The following is a 12524-nucleotide window of genomic DNA, read 5'->3' on the forward strand; positions in this document are numbered from 1 at the left end:
AAGTTTATGAATCCAAACCCATCAAAAATCACAGTGACCTTGACATTTCCCTTTTGTAAGGCTGCTCTGCAGCCTGATCATCATTTGCTACACTCTGATACTTGCTACACTCTGATATTTCTCCTTTCTAATGCCCACCACCATTCCCACCCTACCCCATCCCCTCCCCCAGTCCCTCAACCATAATTCCTCTGAAGTTTAAGCCAATTTTTTTGGATAATATTCACCAAATTCCCTCTCGCTAATATTTCAAAACTAAATTTCCATATTCCTGTAGTTCTGGGACTAGAAGCTTGGGAAGAAATGTTTGTTAACTGATTCACTAAAAATTGAATATTGTTGGCTGTATTATGATAAACAGAATACACATGAAGAGTGGGAAAACAGACATGAAATAAATAAAACCAAATAAATTGTGAAAAATGCTAAAGGAGAAAAGAACTGTTTCTAGAAGAGAGAAAATGATGGGGGCGTGTCCTGTGAAGATGTGTTGGGGGAGGATGTTCCAAGAGGGGTGACTGGGTCTGGGAAGGTCGTGGGGCAGAACAGAACTTGGTAGTGAAGAGCTGAAAGAAGCCAGTGAGGAGGGATCAGTGAGTAGCCCAGAGGTCTTAGGAGAGACACAGGCTAGCTCACATAAGGCTGTATGAGCCACGTTAGAGTTTTTGATTTTATTCCAGAAACTGGAATCCATTGAAGGGTTTTAAGCAGAGAATGAGGTGACTAGATTTATGATTTTAAATGTAACTCTAGCCAGAAGGTAGAAATGACTACAGGAGATCAAGAGAGGAAGGAGGGATCCCATTCACAGCAACTTTAGCAAATGGGGGTTTTTGGGGAGCTCAAAGGTGTTTCATTCTTGTCAGAGAGTTTGCTAAAACCACAATGGCAAATGAAACAGACTTTAACTTCATTTGTAAAAGATCATTTGTGCAGTTTGTGATGACCATCATAGATTTTTCACAGGTCTGGAAGGTCTAGAGTTATAACTATAACTCCACCCCCAATTTAAATTTTGTGGGTATCTTGTGAGAACTTTTGATTTGAAAATTTTAAACTTTCATTTAAAAAAGTACAGGGGTGCCTGGGTGGCTCCGTCTATTAAGCATCTGGCTCTTGATTTCTGCTCAGGTCATGATCTCACAATTTGTGAGTTCGAGTTCCGCACTGGACTCTGCACTGACAGTGCGGAGCCTGCTTGGAATTTTCTCTCTGCCCCTACCCCACTTGTGCATATGCTCTCTAAATAAATAAATAAATAAATAAATAAATACATACATACATACATACATACAATTAATTCCCATCCCATTACCTTGGGAATTACTTAATGACTGTTAAGTTTGCTGACATTTACTTCATCTGTTACTTTTTTTCTTCCTTTGCCGAACTTTTTTTTTTAAGTTTATTTGTTTATTTTGAGAGAAAAATGAGAGTGTGTGCGAGTAGGGGTGGAGGGGCAGAAAGGGAGAGAGAGAATCCCAGGCAGGCTCTGTGCTGTCAGCACAGAGCCGCACGTGGGGCTCAAACTCATGAACCGTGAGATCATGACCTGAGCTGAAATCAAGAGTCGGACACTTAACCAACTGAGACACCCAGGTGCCCCCCTTTGCTGAACTATTTAAAAGCAGATTCTAAATATATAATTTTGTCCCTTCATATATTAAGGAACCACCTCCAAAATATGAACATTTTCTTACATACCACAAAGCCATATTCACAAAATTAACAATTTATTGCTAACATCTAATGCCAATTCCATTAGAAAATTTCTCTGATGTCTCAAAAAATGTCTGTTTATAGTTGGTTTGTTCAAATCAGAATCTAAATAAGATCTGCACAATGCATTTGGTTGTTAAATCTTTTAAGTCTCTTCATCCACGGCACTGCTTTGTTCTTTTTTTTTTTTTCTTTTTTTCCTTTTTTAAAATTTCTATTATTGACCTGTTGTAGAAACTGGATTAGTTAATCCTGTAAAATGCCTAATACTTCATAATAAAAACCATTTTTATAAAGCAGGATAAAATATGGGGTTTGAGCCTTCAAACTTCCAGTAAGTCAGACCATCTCTCTGGAATGTTCTTTGAAGTGTCTGGCATACAAAACAGTTGGTGAACCATCAACACTCACCACACTTGGCACGCATAATGCAAGCTGTTAAATAAGAGTGCTTGTGCTTAAGGTTTTAATTTTATCATTCAGTCTTCTCAGGTTCTTGACCTGCTTACTCACTGTGATTTGCCTACTGTTATTAAATTAACAGAATCTGAAAATAGCAGTTTCTCAGATGTTTTTAAAAGCAATTAAGATAATGCTTCAGTTTGCTAACCTCAGCCTTTTTCACTTCAGAAATTAGAAAATTAAAAATAGTTGAACTGGAGGTAGCATTAATAAAAGCCAAGTTTGGTTCCACTCTGAGGATGCACAGAAGCAGCAGTGACCAAACTACATGTTTTCTTCACCTCAATGTCAGTCTCTCTGAGAAGGATGACTTTGGTTTCTTTGCTATAATTAGCCTCTGTTGCCAATGGAGCAGAGTCTTATTACTTGCAGTAAATAGAATTAGATCACTAGTTCTTTTGGCTTTGTTGATTCAACAGGTTGTGAGTGCATGAACATTATTAACAACAATACTATTGTTATGTAAAATGTTGACATTAGGAAAAACTGGATAAAGGGTATGTGGGAACTCTGTACTATCTTTACAACTCCTCTAACTATACAATTATATCACAGTCAGACATTTTAAAATACTAATTTCCTCTTCTAAATGATTATCTTAAGGGAGTGCATGGTTATTCTGTTAATGATGTCATTGGTTTAATTATTTTTGAAGCCCCTCTTTTGGAACTGTCCTCAAAAACCTAAAGGTCATAAAATTGGAAAATTGTAAGAGATCTGAGGAGTTATCTAGTCCAGTCTGCCAACCATTCCGGAGAATTCTGCTATGTACCATAATTTATTTACCACCCCCCTAGTGATTAGTACTTAGGTTGTGTCCCAAATTGTCCCCTTTACAAAGTTTATGTGAATTTTTTGTGCTTATATCTTTAGACATATTAGGGATATTTCACTACTCTAGATTCAAAAAGTGGAATTATTGGGTCAAAGGAAATACACATTTAAAATATTGATCCTGAGAAACTTAACAGGAACCCATGGGGGAGGGGAAGGAAAAAAAAAAAGAGAGAGAGGTTAGAGTGGGAGAGAGCCAAAGCATAAGAGACTCTTAAAAACTGAGAACAAATTGAGGGCTGATGGGGGGTGGGAGAAAGGGGAGGGTGGTTGATGGGTATTGAAGAGGGCATCTTTTGGGATGAGCACTGGGTGTTGTATGGAAACCAATTTGACAATAAATTTCATATTTAAAATAAAATAAAATAAAATAAAATATTGATTAAGTCCTTCCAATTTGCCATCCAAAACAGCTGTATGCTTCTACCAACAGTGTGTGGGCATATACTAACATGGGATGCTATCACTCTTATACATTTTTGCTGTTCTGATACGGGCCTGCTGACACACAGGCAGTGTGAGTGGCCTGTCTCCATAGGGAAGAATATTTTGCCAATGACATATTTTAGAATTAGCATGATGATATGTTTCATAAATATTTTGAACCCTCCTTTCTGCTGACTGCTCACACCACCTATCCATCCCTCCATATGCTGCTGCTGCTAGGTAAAAAAACCATCTTGCTTTATTTGCATTTCTCTAATTAGCAGTGAGGTTGAACGCATGCTTATTTGTTTATTGACAGCTTGTATTCCTTTCTCACTGAATTGCCTATTCACTTTCTTGGTCAGTTTTATTTTTTATTTTCTTTTTCTTATTTTAAAAGAACACTTGATATTTGATGAATAATAACCCCTTGTTGCCCAGGTTGTGAATGTTTTCTGTGTGTCACTCATAACTTTATAGTCTCTTTTGCTATTTTGCTATTTGAAAGTTATGTTGGTGTTTGGCAGAAGATACAAGAGAGTTTTCATTTCATTTAAATCCATTTCAAATTAGAAATACTGTGCTTATCTGAGTAGGGAGCAATGCTCAGGATCAAAGCAAAGCATAGTAAAAGACTCCTGAGTGGCCTTCCTGTACTCCCTCCACTTGCCTCCCAACTCCCATCTCTCACCCCATGCTATTGCTCCCCTGGGGATTCCAAGGAGAGAAGGATGACCATAAGGAAAGGCATCACTCTTTACAAGTGTTTAATCATCATACAATCTCATCAATCCATCATGGCTTCCAGGTTTTTGTGTCAGACTAAGGAAGTTCTTTCCTACCCAAAGTTTGTAAAGACATTTTTCTATATATATTTTTTACAAATAGTTTTATTGTTTTGTTTTTTTACATTTAGATTTTTAAATCACCCATGGTTTATGGGTAATTAAGCCAATTATCCTTCTGCTGTTTATGTTGAATTATCTAGTCTTCCCCCACTGATTTGAAATGCCACCCTGAGGAATACCTGGCTGGCTCAGGCAGTTGAGCATGCAACTCTTGATCTTGGGGGTTGTGAGTTCAAACCCCATGTTGCATGTAGAGATTACTTAACAATAAGATATCAAAAAGAAAGAAAGAAAGAGAAAGAAAGAAAGAAAGAAAGAAAGAAAGAAAGAAAGAAAGAAAGAAAGAAAGAAAGAAAAAGGAAAGAGAAGTAAAGAAATGCCACCTTGAGCACATGTGAAATCCTGTAAGTATGAACCTGGATTACTTTCTGGACTCTGTTCCATTCCATTGATCTAGTTGTCTTTTTTCTGATCAGTACCATACTACCCTATTTACTATATAGTTTTATAGTTCTTTTAGTGTCTTATAAGCCAATTTTTATTTTGCTACAGTTGTTTTTCAAAACCTTCTTAGCTATTTTCAAACATTTACTCTTCCAGAGAAACTAGAGAATCAATTTTTAAATTAAAAAGACTCCATTGGGATTTTGATAAAAATTACATTTAATTTATAGATCAATATGGAGAGAATTGACTCTTAAGAAATACTGAGGTTTCTTATCCATATATGACTCTCCATTTGCAAAAAACGATATGTCCTTCAGTAAAACATAATTTTAATGGGTTTTGAATATTTTTTATTAATTTTATTTCTAGGTATTTTTTTTCAATGTTATTCATTTTTGAGAGAGAGAATGAGAGAAAGACAGAGCATGAGTGGGGAAGGGGTAGAGATCTTGAGAGGGAGACACAGAATCCAAAGCAGGCTCCAGGCTCTGAGCTGTCAGCATAGAGCCCGACACGGGACTGGAGCTCACGAACTGTGAGATCATGACCTGAGTTGAAGTCGGACGCTTAACTGACTGAACCACCCAGGCGCCCCAATTTGTAGGTATTTTAGAGTTGTGATTATTATGTGTCATTTTTCCATTATATTTTTGAAATGGTTCTTAATACATAGTAAAATTATGATTTTTGTATATCCCTTTTGTACTTAGTATCTTGTATTATTGTACTTTGTTTACTTAACTCTTCCCCATTTCTGGGCATTAGGTTGTTCCCAAGCTTTGAGGATCATAATTAGCCTTGCTATAAACATCTCTAAACAGGTAATTTTTTCTCTTTAAATTTCTTCCCACAAATGGAAAAACAGATTTAAAGAGTATATGGAACTTTATGGCTCTTATTACACATTGCTCTGAGTAATCTCCTGAAGGGCTAGACTCCTTTCCAATTCTGCCTATAATAATATCAGCAAATGAAGTAATAATGATGAAGATAATGATGACAAGGATGATGAGACTGTTGGTAAGAGCCATATTATGCTCTGGGCTTCCCATGTCTTTTCATCTAATACTCACAATGAATCTATAATATGCTATTGCTGTCTCATATGGACAGATAAAGGAAACTGAGGTACAGAGAGATTAACATCTGCACTCACACCTGGTAGGAGGCGAAGTCAGATGTGTTGTGTTCCATGGTCAATGCCTTCTCAAATACCCATACTTTTTTTAAAAGCATTTTTTAAGTTTATTTATTTATTTTGAGAGAGAGAGAGAGAGGGAGAGCAGGGGAGGGGCAGAGAGAATCCCAAACTGGTTCCACACCAGTAGCTCTGAGCCCGACTCAAGGCTCAAACTCACAAACCATGAGATCATGACGTGAGCCAAAACCAAGAGTCAGATGCTTACCAACTGAGCCACCCAGGCGCCCCATCTAATACCCATACTTTTTATATTTCATTTATATTTGAGACTTTAAAAGGTATATAAGAGCTGAAGTTGTTTTACTTTGCATTTCTTAACCAAGAAGTAGGTTGTTAGATAACATACTTGTTAAACCTCTTTTTCATCTCCTTTGACCACTTATCCAATAGACTGGTGATGTTAATTAGATATTTGTAACAATGCCCTCTAAATTGGATAGAAATTGGATAGAGATTATAAAAAAAGATTGTATTTTTTTTCCCATATGTTTACATATATTCTTAGGTTTTAGTGCCCATTGATTCTTCCTTTCCTCTATTCTAATTTATGTCTTCTGTAAATTCCTTTTTTTTAATAAATTTTTTAAAAATTTATTTACTTATTTTGAGAGTGAGCATGAGCATGGGGAGCAGCAGAGAGGGAGAGCGAGAATCCCAAGCAGGCTCTGTGCTGTGCTGTCAGTACAGAGCCCAATGCAGGGTCCACCCAGGCACCCCTTCTGTAAATTCTCCTTATCTGAAAATTCCATTACCAGCATGGGGAATAGTATATTAAGTAGTACTTAACACTCTTATCTTATTCATACAATGGTAGTCTTAGTAGAAGTAGTAGTAGTAATGGTAGTGATAGCAGCTTTCAAAAACTAAGTGCTTACCAAGTGCTAAGGATATTACACACATGAACTCATTTAATTATCACTATAATCCAATGAGATATTATCTTTGTTTTACAGATGAAGAAATAGGCCCAGGAGATCCTGGGTGGCTCAGTGGGTTAAGTGAGTAAGCTTCCAACTCTTGATCTCAGCTCAGGTCATGATCTCGACGTTCGTGGGTTAGAATCCTGTATCAGGCTCTGTGTTGACAGCATGAAGCCTGCTTGGGATTATGTCTCTCTCTTTCTCTGCCCCTCCCCACTCTCTCTCTCTCAAAATAAATAAATAAACTTAAAAAAGAAAAAAGAAATAGGCTCAGATTTATCAGCTTGGTCAAGGACACACAATTAACAAAAGGAAGTCCTGTCTATGCCGAAGTCCATGTTCTTAATAACAGTACTGCTGGCCCCCCATTATGTAGAGTATAAAGTTAACTCTCTTTGAAAACAAAATCTCTTTATAAACGTAAAGAAATCTTCCATACCAATTTATTTCTTCTTAAAATTTTGAATGAATGGGTTTTTATAACATTATATTAGTTTCACGTTTACAACATAATGATTCAATATTTGTATGTACTGTGAAATCACCACGCTAATCTAGTTAACATCCATCACCACATCTAGTTATAAATGTTTCATACTAACTTCTTACAAGCTTTGAATCAAAGAGATTTTTAATTTAATCAAATATTTTCTTAACATTTATAAAGAACTTTGTCATTACCCTTGCCTATCCTAGCTTCTACCTCTGGTGGTCTCTGGGCATTGCCACTCTGGCCTCCAGGGGGCACTGTTACCCCTTTAATACTGTGGCTCAAGCCTTTGCTAATTCCCTTAAGCACAGATAAGACCAGGAAAATATTTAAACAAAGTTTACAAGGGGCTCAGATGAACAGAAGGCAAATGAGTACAGAGAGTAATATACAACTAGATAATTTGGTTCACTGAATGCAGAGTAGGCATTTCAGTATTTGACACTGAATACCTTGCTTCCCACTGCATGCACAAAGCAGAAAACTTTTTTTCTATCCTGCACTATGTCCTCAAGCAAGCAAAATTCTTCAAAAACTGGCTCTGAGATTGGTAAGGCTAGTTCCAGCTAAGGGCTTCCTTCCAAATTCTACTTTCCAGTTTCAGTGTCTGCCTCTCCCTACACACTGGACACTTAACATGTCAGCCCTCTTCTAGAAAGATGGCATTGTCTGCTTCTGGTTCGTAGCTTTACCCTGTTGTTTGGGAATGGTTATCTGTGGGTGTCTCATACTCCTTCATGTCTTAGACAGTATGCCAAGAATGTAAGGCCCTAACAGCTTATACAGCTTATATTACATATCTATTACTACATAACCGATTACTCCAAAATGTAGAGGCTTAAAAAACAAACTTTTTTTTTTTGACAGTTTCTTTTGATTAGGAATCTGGGCATAGCTTAGCTAGGTGCCCCTGGTTCCAGATCAAGGTGTTGGCCAGGGTGCAGTCATCCCCAGTCTTGAATAAGGGAGATTCTTCTTCCAAGCTCATTCAACAGAGTTGTTGGTAGGCCTCAGGTTCTTACTGTGGCCAAAGACATCCTTTCCTTGCCATGTAGGTCTCTCCATAAGGCAGCTCACAACATGCTGTCTACCCTCGCAGTGAGTGAGAGAGAACATGAGAGGGTGCCCAAGACAGAAGCTACAGTCTTTTTATAACCTCATGTCAGAAGCAATATCCTGTCATTTGTGCTGTATTAAATTAGTTAGAAGTGAGTCAGTAACTCTAGCCCACAGTCAACTGGAGGTGATTACACCAAGGAGTGAATACCAGAAGGTAAGAATCATTATGGGCCATTGTAGAGGCCTTCTACCATATCACTTTACGCAAGCCATTTCTCATGGTGGTGTTTACAGCAAGCAATCTTTTTTTCTTTTAAATTTTTTTAAATGTTTACTTATTTTTCAGAGAGGGGAGGGGAGGAGAGAGGGAGACACAGACTCCAAAGCAGGCTCTAGGCTCCGAGCTGTCAGCACAGAGCCCAATTTGGGGCTCCAACTCATGAACCAGGAGATCATGACCTGAGAAGAAATTGGCACTCCAGTCCTTTTTTTTTTAAAGTTTATTTATTTATTTTGAGAAAGAGAACAGGGGAAGGGCAGAGAGAGAGAGAGAGAGAGAGAGAGAGGGAGAAAAAGAACCCCAAGAAGTCTCCACACCCAGCCCGGTGCCTGATGTGGGGTTTGATCTCACAACTGTGAGATGATGACCGGAGCTGAAACCAAGAGTTGGACATTTAACCAACTGAGCTACCCAGGTTTCTTGCCCTTTTTAAAAAACTTATGTCTACTCCCAACTTGGGGCTTGAACTTAAAACCCTGAGATCAAGAGTAGCAGGCCCTACTGACTGAGCCAGCCAGGACCGCCTACATCAAGCAGTCTTGAGGAATGAAGTAACCTCTCCCTCTGGGAAAGAGAAGCTGGCTTAGCTTGTTGCTTGCTAGAAAAGCAATGGGCTCCCCAAGCTCAGTGTTACCCCCAATGAACACAAACCCACTGCACATGTGGCATCTATCTGGGGCTCTTAGTATCACACCTGTGGGACTTGGGGCAAGAGGAGTTAATGTAAACAATTCATGCTGTTTATGCTGTGCTGTGGGTAAAAAAAATTTTTTGCCTAGGTGGCTCAGTCTGTTGAGCATCAACTCTTGGTTTCAGCTCAGGTCATGATCTTACAGTTCATGAGTTCAAGCCCTGCCTGGGATTCTCTCTCTCTCTCTCTCTCTCTCTCTGCCCGACCCTACTCTCTCTCTCTCTCTTTCTCTCTCTCCTTTCTCTCTCAAAATAAATAAATAAACTTTTATAAAAGTTTTTCCCCCCTCTTCCTCAGATATTCCATGTCTTCTTTCAGCAGCTGTAAAACAGTAAAGGTTAACTTGTTGGCTTGTAAGTAGGATAAAAACAAATTGCAGACCTGACAGTTTGACTCAACAGCACAATTCAGAATTGTATACAAGCCTGGGAGACCATCATTCATACAAGAGATCCACGTACATATATTTCATTTTATTTGACAAACACTTATGTGCCAGGTAATTATTCTAAGAGTTTATAGACATAAACTCATTTCATCCATGAGGTAGGCACTATTAAAAACCCCTGCTTTACAGATGAGGCAGAAGAGGCCCAAAGATGTTGAATAACTTGCTGCAAGTCACATTGCTCATAAGTGTCAGAGCCTCAAATAGTCAAACAGAAACAAACACAAAAGTCCTGGCTACACCATCCATTGATTCACTGTATCATGCTAACTGTGTTCCAGGTTGGGAAGGGGTGAAGCAGAGACAAGATGGGAGGAAATGACAAAACAGAGAGTTCATTCCTCAAAACATGAGTTGAAATCAATTTAGAATTTTTCATTCCTAACATAGTAACATATTGTCTGTTATTTCAAAGGATATTCAAAGGATAAACTCTACCAGTTATATTTGACTGGTTAGGATTTGACTTAGAACACTTGTTCTATATTCAGACTATGAAGGTTAAAATGTATTGTTCACACACACAAATCTGAACATGGAATTTATAACAGCTTTGTTCATAACTGCCAAAACTTGGAAGCAGCCAGGATGTTTTTCAGTTGGTGAATGGACAAACTGTAGTACATACAGACAATAAAAATTAATTAATTTTTATTTTAGATAAAGAGAGTGTGTGAGCAGGGGAGAGGGGCAGAGGGGGAGAGAGAGAGAGAGAAAGAGAGAGAAACTTAAGCAGGCTCCATGCTCAGCACAAAGCCCGATGTGGGACTTGATCCAATGACTCTGGGATCATGACCTGAGCCAAAATCAAGAGTCGGACGCTTAACCAACTGAGCCACCCAGGCACCCCTCAATAGAAAATTATTTAATTTGAAAAACAAATGACCTATTAAACCATGAAAAGATTGGGGGGAGGAGACTTTAATGCATGTCACTAAGTAAAAGAAGCCATATGATTCCAGCCATATGACAATCTGAAAAAGGCAAAACTATGGAGATAGTAAAAAGATCAGTGGTTTCCAGGGGTTGGGAGGAAGGGAGGGATGAATAGGCAGCGCTCAAAGGATTTCAGGGCAATGAAACTGTTTTGTAGGATACTGTAATGGTGAAAACATGTTATTATACATTTGTCCAAGTCCACAGAATATGCAACAAGATTGAACCCTAATGTAAACCATAGACTTTGATGATAATGATGTGTCAATGTTGGTTCATCCATGATAATGAATGTACCACTCTGATGGGGCAGGTTGTGCATGTGTGGGGACGGGTTATATAAGACCTCTACACTTTCCACCCAATGTTGTTATGAACCTAAAACTGCTTTAAAAAATAGTCTTTTAAAAAATGCTTTGAAAATTACAGTGTACCTAAATTTAAAAAAAAAATTTTTTAATTTATTTTTGAGAGAGAGAGAGAGAGGGCACACCAGCAGGGGAGGAGCAGAGAGAAAGGGAGACACAGAACCTGAAGCAGGGTCCAGGCTCTGAGCTTTCAGCACAGATCCCAATGCGGGGCTCAAACCCACGAACCATGAGATCATGACCTGAGCTGAAGTCGGATGCTTAACCGACTGAGCCACCCAGGGACCCCCAAAAATTATAGTGTACTTTAAAATTTAAACTATTTTTTAAAAATTTTTTAATGTTTGTTTATTTTTGAGAGAGAGAGAGAGAGAGAGGCCAGGAGCTGGGGAGGGGAAGAGAGAGAGAGGGAGTCACAGGATCCGAATTTGCACGTCACCCTTGCACAGGGGCGGGCTAATCTTCTCTGTATTGTTCCAGTTTTAGTACACGTGCTACCGAAGTGAGCACAGGAGTCACAGAATCCGAAGCAGTCTCCAGGCTCCGAGCTGTCAGCATAGAGCCTAACTTCGAGCTAGAACCCATGGACCACGAGATCATGACCTGAGCTGAAGTTGGATGCTTAACTGACTGAGTCATCCAGTCACCTCAAATGTAAACTATTATTAATAGTGTAAACGTGTAGTAAGTTTTTGTTAACCTCACTCTATACCTGTTCAAGTCCCCCTTGCTCTTGGTCTCATCCTTCTGTCTGTTGCCTCCTCCTTTCCTTAATAAGTGTAAATGGCTTGGCCCCCACTTGGGCTCTCTTCCCCTCCTCCATTGTCCTTCTCTTCAACCTTCCTAACCCAGGTTTAATGCGGCTGTCTCCTCCATACCTATACCATGGCTGCAGAGCTCTGCGAAGATGATATCTATTGTACAACTTGCATTTCTCCTACATCAGTTCATCCCTCAGTGTGTCCTGCAACTATTTCTGTGTGTCTCAAACCAGAGCTTTCTGCTTAATATATGTATCAGCAAATTTTAAGTGTAGTTTTTATTTTTGATATTGTACTATTTTGAATAAATATTTTCAAAGTCATGCCATTTCTTCTTACTCGACAGATATTATATGTCAGGCTTTTTGCCTATATATATGTAATTAGATTCATGTTATTAAGCTGTTTTCTATTTAAAAATTAAAATAATCTGGCTTCTAATGATCATGTACAGATATATGGCAGATAAGCATATCTATCAATGATGATTCACCGAAAAGTGCTTATGTATCAGCAAACCCAGATGGGTTGATGTGTTTAGAGTTGCTTTAATTATTGGTCTCCTTTTTTTTTTTTTTAAGAAAAGATGACTTTTATTTATTTTTATTTGAGAGAGAGAGTGAGTGCAAGTGGA

The 12524-nt window shown here is 38.4% G+C and overlaps 1 long non-coding RNA gene and 1 other non-coding gene across 2 annotated transcripts; one reads left to right on the top strand and one right to left on the bottom strand.

Moving 5' to 3' along the window:
- The first annotated feature begins 3310 nt into the window (after positions 1-3310).
- LOC131494990 (uncharacterized) lies at positions 3311-12213 on the top strand. The gene is made up of 2 exons (XR_009253703.1): positions 3311-8620; positions 11610-12213. It is a non-coding gene; the product is annotated as an uncharacterized LOC131494990 (long non-coding RNA).
- LOC131495210 (U6 spliceosomal RNA) lies at positions 11534-11639 on the bottom strand. Its single transcript, XR_009253837.1, has one exon. It is a non-coding gene; the product is annotated as a U6 spliceosomal RNA (small nuclear RNA).
- Positions 12214-12524: the final 311 nt, after the last annotated feature.

This window comes from Neofelis nebulosa, chromosome 14, assembly GCF_028018385.1.
Source record: "Neofelis nebulosa isolate mNeoNeb1 chromosome 14, mNeoNeb1.pri, whole genome shotgun sequence".
Classification (NCBI taxonomy): domain Eukaryota; kingdom Metazoa; phylum Chordata; class Mammalia; order Carnivora; family Felidae; genus Neofelis; species Neofelis nebulosa.